The sequence below is a fragment of the Theropithecus gelada genome, chromosome 1 (assembly GCF_003255815.1).
Source record: "Theropithecus gelada isolate Dixy chromosome 1, Tgel_1.0, whole genome shotgun sequence".
NCBI lineage: Eukaryota > Metazoa > Chordata > Mammalia > Primates > Cercopithecidae > Theropithecus > Theropithecus gelada.
This window is the reverse complement of record NC_037668.1, coordinates 197,013,036-197,025,778: the sequence shown is the minus strand read 5'-3', so window position 1 is coordinate 197,025,778 and position 12,743 is coordinate 197,013,036.

The following is a 12,743-nucleotide window of genomic DNA, read 5'->3' as shown; positions in this document are numbered from 1 at the left end:
GATCCTGGGCATGGCTAAAATACAAAATGATGATTTTTCTAATGTTGCTTCCTTCTCCCTTCTCCTCTCTTTCCTAATACCTCCTCCCCCTCCAGTCTTTCCTACTCCCTTCTTCCTTTCCTAGTTTTCAGAATGCCTTTTTACTTCTTCTCCTACATGGAAACATCATCTTGATTGGACAACCATTCCTATGTGCCAGATATAATTCTTTGAGCATTATGCCTATTAACACCCACCATCCTCACTACTATTACCATCATTGCACGTGTGAGAAAGCTGAAGCAAAGAGACGTTTAATTAACTTTCCAGAGTCTCCAGCTAGTTTGTAGCAGATCTGAGCTTCAAACCCTGGTAACCAGATGCCCAAGTCTATACTCTTTACCACCTCACTAAACTGCCTGATTAAATAGAAAGAATTTCAGCTTTGAAAGTTGGGTTCAGTTGCTGGCTTTGTTCCTTAAGACATATGTGACCCCTGTCATGTTGGAGAAACTGCCCAAGCCTCAGTTCATTATCCTTTAAACAGGGTGGGTAAACAAACCTTCCTCAATATGATGCCACAAAGACAGAATGAGGAAATGTGTGGAGTAATAAACTCTCCACTTACTTCTGTTTTTCTCTTCTCCCTAGCACAGGGACATGGAAGGACCTTGAGAAGGCACTGATACATGCTCTTCAACATGGATGCTCAGCTTTGGGAGTGCAGTTGGGTTGCCTGTGCAGGAATGACCTTTTGAGACGTCACCCAGACAGAAGCTGGCTCTGGCTCCTTATCGCCCCACCACAGCTGTGCTAAAGTCACTGTAGAGAAAGAGTGACTTGCTTTTTATTTTATTTTATTTTATTTTATTATTTTATTTTATTTTAAAATAAGACTTTCAGGAAAGTGAGCTGCAGTACCTGGAAAATCCAGATGTGTTAAGTCACAATATAAAAGTCTCTTTTACTCTTTCAGGGCCATTTTTCTTTCTCTCTCTTCTGCAACACCTTCAGCCTTTGCAAAGAGATCATGGGCAGGAGACCTGTGACATGGATGTTTGCCTCTAGGAAGCACAGCAGAGACTAAGGCAGGGTACAGTCATTTCCACCCTGGCTTAGAATGTACTGCTCAGCACCATGACTGGAGGTTACAAGGCCTTTTGCTGTAAGTTTACCTCTACAGGTTTTACTACTTAAGGAACTGCTGCCAATGAACTTTTCTTAACCCTCAAGGTTGAGTTCAAGTTCCATGCTGGCTCTGCGGAGTTTTCTTGTCCTTTGCAACACAAATAATGGCCAGTCTCTTTAATTAATTCCCCTTAGTTCTGCTTGATTTTCAGTTTTTCATCTTGCTCTAAGTATTAACAGTGACCTTCACGAGAACTGTGGTTGTTACCTTATTTCTTTCTTTGTTGAGTGCCTAGATCCTTGCCTGGAACTTGGCTGATGTCTAATAAATGACTCTTGAATTGAATGTGACTGCCTGCCTTCCTTTCTGCCTTTTTATATATTACTATGGTTCCAGAACTTTCTACCGTCTATCTCACAGATTCCTCATTAGACTCTTACATTGAGATTGTTCACTTCATTGGTCCTGAGGGATTTCCTTGACCTTTCCCCGCTCTGTAAGTACCAAGTTAGTCTAGCAGAGTGAAACAAAAAGTGAAGTTGGGACTAGACAGACTGGGCTTGGAATACTCATTCTTCAATTTACTCACTGCTCTGACTATGGGCAAGTGATTCGCCATCTCTGAGTCTTGCAAAATGGGGCGATAATGTCCAGAGCTGCTGCTGATAGCCCAAATAACAACTTTGTGTGAATTAGAAAAGGGAATCTCCTGTGGCCTGTGGACCCTTGGTGTGGCAAGCCAGGTGTGAGTTGGATTTTTAGCCTTTACTTGCTCCCTTGGCTGGTACATTCTGTAAAAATCATTCAAGGCAGCTTTTAAAGGACCTCTCTCCCAAGGCTGGCATGAAGGCTAAATGACACTGTGCATGGGAAGAGCCTGGCAGAAAGCAAGGAATGAAAATGTTTTATTTTTTTGGTGCCCGAAATGAAAATAACACCATGTTACTTACAGTGTATATCCACTTTCCCTCCCACTAACTCCTACCTCTGCCAACCCAAAGTCCTCTATCTGTCCTGTACCATGGGGAAATCCTAGGCGATACTGAATTATCAGCAAAGTTAGCTACTGGAGTCTCACATCTCTTCTAAGGGTATTGTGTCTCCACCCCTACTCTAGCTTCAGGAGCCCATTGCCTTCACTCTCTCCCCTTCCTCTTCTCCCTGCTCCAAACAAATTTTGTTTCTGGAAAGAAGCTGATTTCCATAGTTTGAGCCTTTTCATCTTTCTAATTGTATATTCACAGACTTTCTCTGCTTTTGGAGATAGCTCTGGCTTTATTAAATACATGTGGGTCACAAAGTAAGTATTTCTGCTGAGACATAAGGCAGATCTGAAGATGGACCCCTACAAGAGCTAGTATCTTACTGACTGAAACAGATCTCTCTAGATGCCCCTGTAGATACATGACATTTTGATAATTATATCTTTATCAGACACTAAAGTAAACTAATGCACTTTAAACCAAGCAATGTACACACCAATATTTCCTCTATATCTCTGACCCCAACCCATCAACAAGCCTTACAAAGGCCTGGTTTGTGTTTCTCCCTATTTTTCTTTCTGATTTCTCCTGTGTACTGTAAGAGAGCAGATAGGATTGCTCACATCTTTGTCCTTAAAGTTCCCAGTGGCAGAATATAGGAGGGAGAGTGGGAGGGGAGCAGATGCTAACTTCATCCTGCTCCCTGGCGTGCCCTGAATCCCAAACAGAAGTAGCCCGGAAGCACACTGGGACAGAGGTTTCAAGACTCTACAATCTCCTAAACCTCACCAGAATCTTGAGCTGGACGCTTGACAGGATTGCAGAACTCCCTTGCACAGTGACTCTGACCCAGTTTAGAGGGCTGGAATTTTAGATGTTGAACGTCCCAGGAAACCAAGCAAATCATGAATAAAGAAAAGGCTCACAAGCCATTTTTTTGTATCTTGGTTAAGTTTTTGTTAGTCTATTGTCAGTATAGTAGAGTGACTAAGTAATTGGTCATGAAGTGGATGATCTGGGTTTGAATTGTCTCTTCCACCTGTGTAGCTGTGCGAATGTGGACAAATAACATTTTGTGTCTCAAATTTCATTTCAGCACAATGTGGGTGATAATGGTATCTATGTAATTAGATTATTAGGAAGGGTAAATGAAATAGTGCTGATAAAGTGCCCAGTACAGTACCTGGCACATTGGAAAAGTGCTCATAATCGCTAGCTGGTTATTCCTACCAGAGATAATAGTGACAACCAAAAGCTTCCTCTTCTTTCCTGAGGAAGGTTCATTTGAAATACATTTTCTGTTGTTGTTAAATACGTTAATTGGGATTTTGGAGAGCTTTCCCTGCTTTGCTAGTTTGCTGCAGTGTGATGTTATGGAACGAACGTCATTAGAGTTGAATGCAAAGCCAGCAAGGTATTAGTTCTGATTCTGTCTTTATTAGAGTATAACCTTGAGCTCTTCACCCAAGAGGGCTTCACCTCAGTTCCCTAATCTGCAGAACAAAAGGATTGAATGAGATTAACTCTATGATCCTTTCCAGCTGCAAAGTCCTGTGATTCTTTGTTTATACTGAATATCTCTGGCTCAGGGAAGAGGCTGAGTCCGGACTCAGGTCCAGATGAAGGCTTGGCTTGTTGGCCAGTAGTTGGAAGGCCTGAGTTGTTGCCATTCTTGCCTTTGATCACTCACATTTGTTTCAGCAAACCAAGCAGGTGAAGTCCGGGCTCTATCAGCTTGGACTTCCACATTCTTGCCTGAGCAGGTGGCCTCACAGCAACAGGCTCCCCAGGCAGACAGTTCAACTTTGGCAACTTATTCCGGACAGAGAAGCCAGAGGCCTGGGTGGTTCTTATTACTGCTGCCTAGTCTCTCTTGTTTCCTAGTTCTTGGGGAGGCCAAAGTATTAAAAAGTGAATGCAGACATCTAATCAGACTCCAAAGCTGTGCTCTTGGGCAATCTGCTCTCCTGTATTAGTAATACTGAATCACTATTATAAAGACTCTGGCAATTAGTCAGTGGAGATGAATTAGTTTATGAGTAATCATCTGTGTGAAAATTAGTCTATATGCAATAACAACTTCTTATAAAACAGAAATAAGACAGCATACGAATAGGCTGGAACAGACATACAGACCATGAGGCCTTAGAGTCATTTGTGGCTAAAAATTCCTCCACTCTTGAGGTCAAATGGCTGCTCTGTTACTGTTGGGCTGCTCTGTTACTTTGCCATCCTCTCTCTCCCTCCCTCACAAAGAAGTCGTGGCCACACCTGGATATGTGGTAAAGGAACTAGCAATTGCTGGCCTTAATTTTAGGGCACAGAGGTTACTGGAGAGGAAAGCTATGCAGGTGACACAGATTTGTGCCACCCTGAATTCCCTCCCCAGGCAACTCCAGGAAATTTTGTCTAAGTTTCCTCCAAGAAGGAAGTATGAAAACTAGGCCACCCTGGCACTGTCACAGATGGGTAGCACCAGAAGGGACAAAGTGGACTGTGAGGGATGTTAGGGCTGATTTGTAACAGGTTCCTGTGTCACTAGAACTCTTACGTGATCTCTTACACGTACCCATAGAAGACTCAAACAGCACTGTGTACATTGGCTTTGGGAATCATGGGGCTAAAGGGTCTGAGGGGATGCAGTCTTTTTGTAATGCTGGATGAGAAAACACCTCCCATGAAGATATCATGGTTATTGTTTGCTCCTTAAATCTTAAGAGATACAAAAGAGTCTTCAGGTGGCTGCCCTAAAGAAATTGGCCAGTGGTTGCTCCCAGAGCATAGGAATACATGGCTTCTCAGTGTGCTCGTATGTGCAACCTAGATGTTTACTATGATTGTTTGCCTTTTGAGGTTCAGATTTGACTCAGCTGAAAATAATTTTAGTTGGAAACTCAATGCCTTTTCTTAGATTTCTGCAGTTTCACAAAGGGGCTTATGTTTTATGATTATCATTAGTTCTGAGCCTCTGTGGCCATTGAATAGTTTAGCTTCTAGACCATTTTTTTTTTGTGTGTGTAATTGTTCTACAGTGGTCAGTGTGGCTGGAAAACTCAGCCCTAGTGTGTGATCTTACACACACACACACACAAACACACACACACGTGTCGTTTTCGTTGTGGGTCTAGCAGACTTTACCAAAGGACTGCAAGTTGGAAGAAAAGGCAAAGAAGTGTGGCATTTACTTCAAACAATCAAGCAACTTAAAAATTTCAAATTTATTATGAAATACTCTTGTAATTAAAGGACCTTTGGACAGTCTACTGTGTTACTTGGCCATCCTCTTCCTCTCCTTCCTGCTTATTTTTTGGCTCGTTTACTCGATCTACTCATATACTTGGGGTTTCACCTTCTTCCCCAGTGATTCCCTAAAGATGGTTCAATCTCTAAGGAGATTCTGATGCCAGATGTTCAGATAATACCTTCCTGCACATGCTACCTATGTAGCATTGAGAGGAGTCTTAGGGCAAAGCTGGTAGATCACTATGTTTATGTCTCAGCTGTGAAACAGTGGTCATTCAAGCTGTACGTGCTTCAGTCTCTTTCATCTCCAGGCCATTTTGTTTTATTCTTTCGACAAACTGATTACCTTGTACAGACCATGTAACTTCATCACTGGAGTGAGGTACTTCAGGAATCTCACTAAATTCTTAGTCAATGATCAATTACTCATCTCTGATGTGTGAACTGGTGGCCTTCTGGACTTCTGTCTTCTATCTTTATTCCCAAGACTGGGGCTCAGTAGTCACTTCCCCTTTGCTTTCTTGTTTGTGTCACTTAGAGAGAGCCCACACTGACCCCTTACTCTGGAATCTTCCTTCCTCTGGGCTCTATGCTAGCAAAGCCATTTGAAGATGTGTGTGCCCATGGTCTCAGGTGGATAGATGTATGTCTGAAGACTCTCAAGTCAGCCAGTTGCGATTTTCCTAGGTCTCTCTGCCTCAGAGAAGTGCTCCTGCATGGTATTTTTTTCCATAGAAACTTCCTTTTAAGTCACCAATTAGAAGAACTTGTTGAGAATTCACTACATTTTTGTGACCATGTGTTAGTTGCTGTAAATCATTATATTCTGCCCAATATTGAAGTTTTCATCATATTTTCATTTCAACTTTATATCTGATCTAATCAGGGACATATTGTGTTGGGTGAGTATAATTTAAATGCTCATTTCTGCTATGTGATGCTTAGCCCCAAGCTTTTGTTTGGTCCTTGAAGGACAATCTCATTTGTTTTACATTGCTCAGAACCCAGAATGAGCTGACTTGAATGCTTAAAATAGCCCAATGTCCCCACAAGAAGCGTGTAGTGGAGTTGAGTCACTGCAGGGGAAAGTCCACATCTCGGGTGTTATTATGGTCAGAAGAAAGGTAAATACCAGAACTCCTTTCAGAGCTGCTCCTGGACGTCAGAGGGCTGCGTGGTCTCTGCAGAGTTTGTGAGAAGCTGGGCTGGATGACAGGGCCTGCTGTGTGACCTTACATGGCCTGCTGAGTCCTGGTGTCCAGGTCTGCCTTCCATTGCTGAGGAAGAAAGAGACACATTTCCCAAATCTGTAATGAGACAGAACTGGGGTGGGAGTGCTCAGGAAATACACATCCCCTGAAAGAGCCCAGAGGGAGAAACCACCGCAATGGAATGAAAGGACACTTCTCTCATGAGGCGTCTGCATAGGGTTGAGAACAGGACTGAGGCACGTTGTGGGTGGCTAAAAAGTGGATGAGGTGAAAGTCCAAACTCACTGTCAAGAAGGTGATGTGTGAAGTGTGGGGGCTAAGGCTGAGGAAATGGGAAGACAGAGATCTGTGCTGGTGGAACTGAAGGAGGAGTGTTATCTAGGGGTAAGAGATGATTTGCTGGGGAGGAAGGTGACTTTCCATCTCTTTGCAGTGGTGCTGGGTGGTGGGAAGAGAGGAGGAAGCTGGGCTGGATGATGTGGTGTGAGCTGGGTGAGAAGTGCATGATGACCTGTTATTATTTGTTGAAGATGTTTGATGCATGGCAAGATGATGGAGGAACAGCACATGTGGGACTGACTGATGTAACTAACTGAATATACTCATCTGACCTGGAGAACCCTATAGGTGGAGAGTTAAATGTATTGAGTTTTGCTCTAGATTTTAGTTCTGACGAACACAAAGTTATATGATTATTTAGATCCCAGCCTCACGTTCTTTAAGAGACTTTCCCTGATGCTTCACATTAAATTAAGTATCGCAGATATATCCACACTATTAGCAGCTGTAATTTTCCTTCTTAGCACTTATTGGTATAATTAATCGATTCTACATTCATCTCTGTTTAACATCTTTCACTCCTCTAGAACATTACGTTTCACAAATGCAGGAAGTGTGTGTGTCTCACCTATCATTGTATTTACAAACCCAGCATGGTTTAATAATTTTTTGTTGAATGAATGAATACACGAAAAAAATGTTCACTGAGTACCAACTGTGTGCCAGCTCTGAGGTGATCGCTTTGAGGAGATGGCGTGAGGAGTCAGTGACAGGCTCTCTTCACCATGTGGCTTGCAGGGCTGTGGTAGAGTCACGCACACAAAAACACAAGGTACGGCACAGAACCAGCCATAGGAGAGGAGCAAAGGGGCTCATGGAGAAGATGGCAACTAGTAATGCCCTGTTTATTATTACCAGTTGCAAAGACTATGAATGAAATAATCCATCAATCCCTACAATGAGACTGTGGGGAATGCAGGGTGGACATTATTACTTCTTTTTCACAGATGGGAAAGAAATCAAGGATCAGAGATGGTCTGAGATTTGCCCAGAGTGGTGGTGTTAAGTTTTTCCCTAGTACACCAATTTCTCATTCTTTTTGAGACAGATCTTGAAGACTGAGAATTCTTTTTTTTTTTTTTGTCTTATACTGTGAGAGAAGATTGACAATCAGAAATTGATGGACGGAATGGAGAGAAAACATTCAAGAAGGAGGGAACAATATCAGTAAAATCACAGATGTTGAACATTCTAGATCTGGGAATCACAGCATCAAGTTAATTAGGGCTAGAGGAAATTTAGATCATTTAATCCAAGTCCTTTATTTTGTAGATGCAGAAACAGACCTCGAGAGATGAAGTTGCCCTGTCCACAGGCTCAGGGCTGGTTAATATTACAGGGATTAGCTGGGAGCAGGCCTTTGCTCATATCTACTTCACAGCATTCCTATAGCATCCTATGAAGTGGATTCTGGTATTGTCTCTAGTAGAGGAAATTGAGCCTCAGGAGATTAGGAAATTTAAATTTGCTGTGCTACTGACCAGGAAATCTAGGATTTAATCCTGTGTCTTAAATGATCCAAAGCCTGAGCTCTTCAGTATGGTATTCTCAAACTTTAAAAATAGTTTTGGAAACTGTCGCTGGGACTCAGGGAAAGCATCACAGTGAGACGCCAACAGCAGAGTTGGAACTGGTGTCTGCAGAGCTGAAAGGCAGGGCAGTTCCTTTCTACTACATTAAAGACTTAGTGTAATTTCAAGGATGTGGAGAAGGCTGTCCTTCCTAATAATAACTCTGTCTCATCATTCAACTGATATCAGGAAAACGATTAACTTAAAGGATTTTTATTTCACGAGAGAATACTTAAACATAATTCCAAGTAAAGCCAACTCACTAAGTTGTGGATTTATTGGGGCTAATGGAAAACCCAAGGTGGGTTTTGAGCACACTGAGTTTGAGGTAGATAACGTGAAATAAACTTTAGTACATATTAGCAATAATCATATTACTGAACATGTATCTTGTGCTGCCCTAGCACCAAGCCCAGAGCATACAGGTTACCTTATGTGACCCTTCAACCCCTGTGTGGAGGACATTCTGCTTTCACTCCATTATTCAGTTGAGGAAAGGGAGGCACAGAGAGGTGAGGACATTTGCGGAGAGTTACCAGCAAATGGTGGATCCAAGATGTGAACCCAGGTAGGCTGTCCGCTCTCTTAACTACCCCATGGGTCCACAGCTCAGGATGAGTCATGGAAAGTTTTAATATGTTTGACCATCAGAGACATTACTAAGAAATGGAAATGGCCTATTAGATCAGCAAGTTTTTGATATTACTCTGTTTCTACACCTGCCATGGGAAACTGTGGCCTTGTTTGTTTTCAGGGAATTTTTCTGCTCTAGCTTAAGAAATTTAGAAAAGTGTGAGAAACACCGCCACTGTATCTCAGACACCTGCTAAACCTCACGTCACTTATCCTCAGGTTCAACCTGTCTTCCGGCTGTTACTTCTGTTAAATATTGCCTCCTGTCGTTTCTCCATTGGCAGAGTCACGGATTTCTGGGATTCAATTCCATCCGAAGGCTCCTGTGCTGTTTACTGATGTCACCTGATGGACTGGCATTTTACTAAAGTGCACACAGGCCCTTTGATGTTTCAGCATAATTTAGCAGTCATTTCCTATGTCCAAAAGGTTTCATGGGAAACCTGAAAGGGAGGGAGGGAGGGAGGGCAAGTGTCATGAAAGGTTAAATGTCAAGGAAGAAACTAAAGGTCACTGACACAGGAGTTAAGGCGCCAGATAAGTGCTCCCAGCACCCTCTAAAGTTCGTGTGCTGCCTGGGGCTTTGAGGTGTCATAGAAAGCCCATGACGTTTTGCATGCCAGCAGTGTCCACTTAGCCTGAGGTGGAGTACTGGCTTCGACAGGCTGGACTGCTGAGGTGGGTCTGGCTTCAGTCAAAAATAGATGTGTTTTGTGATAGCTGTTGCAAGCAGACGGTGCTGCACTTACTTATGTTAAAAATAAAAGTGCTGCCAAATGCTAAGGGACTTCAAAGTCACAAAGATGTGTACTTGGGGGAAACTGCCACTTCCTGTCGTGCGTATGAGAGTTTAGAGAGCGACTGACCGCAGGGTGTGCAGCATGGAAGCCAGTTTGATGCTTGTAATGTACAGGGAGAGGGGAGAGCATCGTGGCGTCCACTTCCTGATGCGAGGGAGGGCTGGATACAGATTTGTTTGCCTCAGGACCCTGACGTTTGTGCAGGGCACTTCCAGCGCATCATGTAACCAAATCCTATCCATTTACAAAACAAATGAACAAACAAAAATCAAATAATTTACTGCCTCCTTGCTTTCTATTTCTCTCACTGCCTGTGGTCTCCTGAAGGCCAGGGCCTGTGTCTCACCCCGAATCTCCAGGGCATAGCACAGCGTGCCGGAGAATTATCTTTTGAATAAGGAAGTATCCATCTAGAACACTGTGTCCACCCCCTCTTGCCTCATCAAGGATACCACTCCCTATTGTGTCTTCTCTTTTCGTGGCAGATAAATATAATCCAGTTTCCACAAAGGTTGTCTTCAGTGATCACTGCACATTCTATCCCAATGCCTTCCATTGTTCCACCACGCCATGATGGGAGGGCTGCAGGGGAGTCTTCTTCCTGCCACTCCTGTGTCCCTGGCATGAAGCACAGGGGAACCTCATTGCCAGTGGCTCTGTTGGTGTTATGGGGGGATGTGAGCAATTGTCCCAAAGGAGTCGAAAAAGTCTGAGTGGAAACAATGACTCAGCTTGTCTTGTTCTGAGTCCGTGATAAAGAAGTCTGCTTTCTATTTGGCTGGATCTTTGACTTGGCTTCCTAGAGTCATCAAGAGAATACAAACAATAGGAAGAGAACTTCCACCTGCTTCTGTCCCCCTTTCTCTCAATCTACTTTTCCTCCAACGAATGAAACATCTCTGTTCCTACCCAAGCCAAAGCTGCCTCCAAGGCCCTGGACCCCATGTCCTCCTGCCCATCAAGGGCATCACTCCAGCTTTGTTTCTGCTCTCTGGCATCTTTCCCACCCTGGATTTTCCAATCAGCATATAAATATGCAATGTTGTCCCATCTAAAATTAAATCTATCTTGAATGTACATGTTCCTTGATCTATTAGCCCATTTCTCTGCTGCCCTTTTGAGCCACAAGCTGAACTCCTCAAAAGGGTTATCGGTACTAGCTGTCTCCACTTCCTTTTCTTACCTTTTCTTTTGAACACATTACAGTCAAGTTTCTTTTTCCTTTTTTTTTTAAGTTTCTTTTTCTTTCATCACTCAAACACCAAAACAAAACAGAAATCCTACCTGCTTTTGTCAAGGTCACCAATAATTAGTGTGTTGATTTGTCTTACTCTATTCAGATCAGTTCTGGCTTATGCATGTTGTCCTGTTATGTTTTAATTATCAAGAGTTTCTTTCTTCACTCTGAAAAATGTTCTGATTTAGGCAATAGATTATTATATGGCCACTTATAGCTCAGTAAATGACAACTGCTTTTTTTTCACTTCCTTGGGCCCAAGTCCTGGAACCATCTTTGCCTCCTCTCTTTCTCTCAGAGCCCCATATAATTCATTAGCAAATATGACATCTTTAAATTCAAAATATATCCATAATAGCATTATTTTTTTTCCATCTTCTCCAATATTCCTGTAGTCCAGGCTACTGTCATATTTTACCTACTTTGTTTGGTCACTTGCTAACCGTTCTTTCTGCCTCCACCTTGCCCCTCACTCCACCTAGAGTCTATTGGTTACACAACAACCAGGATGATTCTTGAGGCTCTCCCTGACCTGGCCTGGTTATCTACCTCCTCACCTTCTTGACTCCAGCCACACCAGCCTCTTTGTTCTTCAAGCACACCAAGAATATTCCTATTCCACCTCAGTATCTTTGCATTGCTGCTCCCTCTTCTGAAATTCTGTTCTGGGTTTCCCTGTGTCTCACTTTATCATGTCTGTTCAAATTTCAGCTTATCACCTTTCCAGATAGCCCTCTTTATATAGAGTAAAACCACTACTACCGTTATCTCCTCACAAACACTCTCTGTTTCCCCTTATCCCGCTTTATTTTTCTCTGTTATAGTTAACACCCCATAACATTCTTTCTGTCTTGTCTGCTATAAGATAAGCTGATGAAGACAGGGATTTTATTTTGTTCTAGGCTTTACCCCTAGCAACTAAAACAGTTCATGGCATGTAATAGGCATATGATAAATATTTGTTAGATGAAAGAATGTACAAATAGAATTCTAGCCTTAAAAATGAGATCAATGACACATTTTTCAAAAATTTCCTGATGTCCAAAAGTTGGTATCCATTGTGTACCACAAGAGATACAAATAAGATATGAAAAAGACCCAAAACTACAAAGGTTCTTTGTTTTCCAGCTATTTTGAGAATAGTTTGGCACACTTATTTATTTTATTTTATATATTCATGGGGTACAAGTGCCATTTTGCTACATTAATAGATTGCACTATATTAAAGTGCATTCATCACTGGAGGAACTAAAAGTTCTTTTTGATATAAAAAGCTGACAACCAAAATGCCCCCAAACAGAAAATTTTATTTAAATTATATCATATCCATATGGAGAATATTATATAACCATGGGAATGATCAATAAATAACACTTAATGGCATTAGAAAGTGCATTATATGGTGCTAACACAAAAATGAAAAGAGAAAAACAACTGTAGAGTCTCAAATATGTAAACATATGAATGTGTCCTTGGGAAGAAAAACCATGGAACAAAATGCTCCAAAACATGCATAGTGGTAATTTCTAGATGGTGGAACTATAGGAAATTTAAATAATCTGAGACAACACAGGTTCAAAATTCTTGGTAGCAATATTGTCTTTACTCATTAAAACAA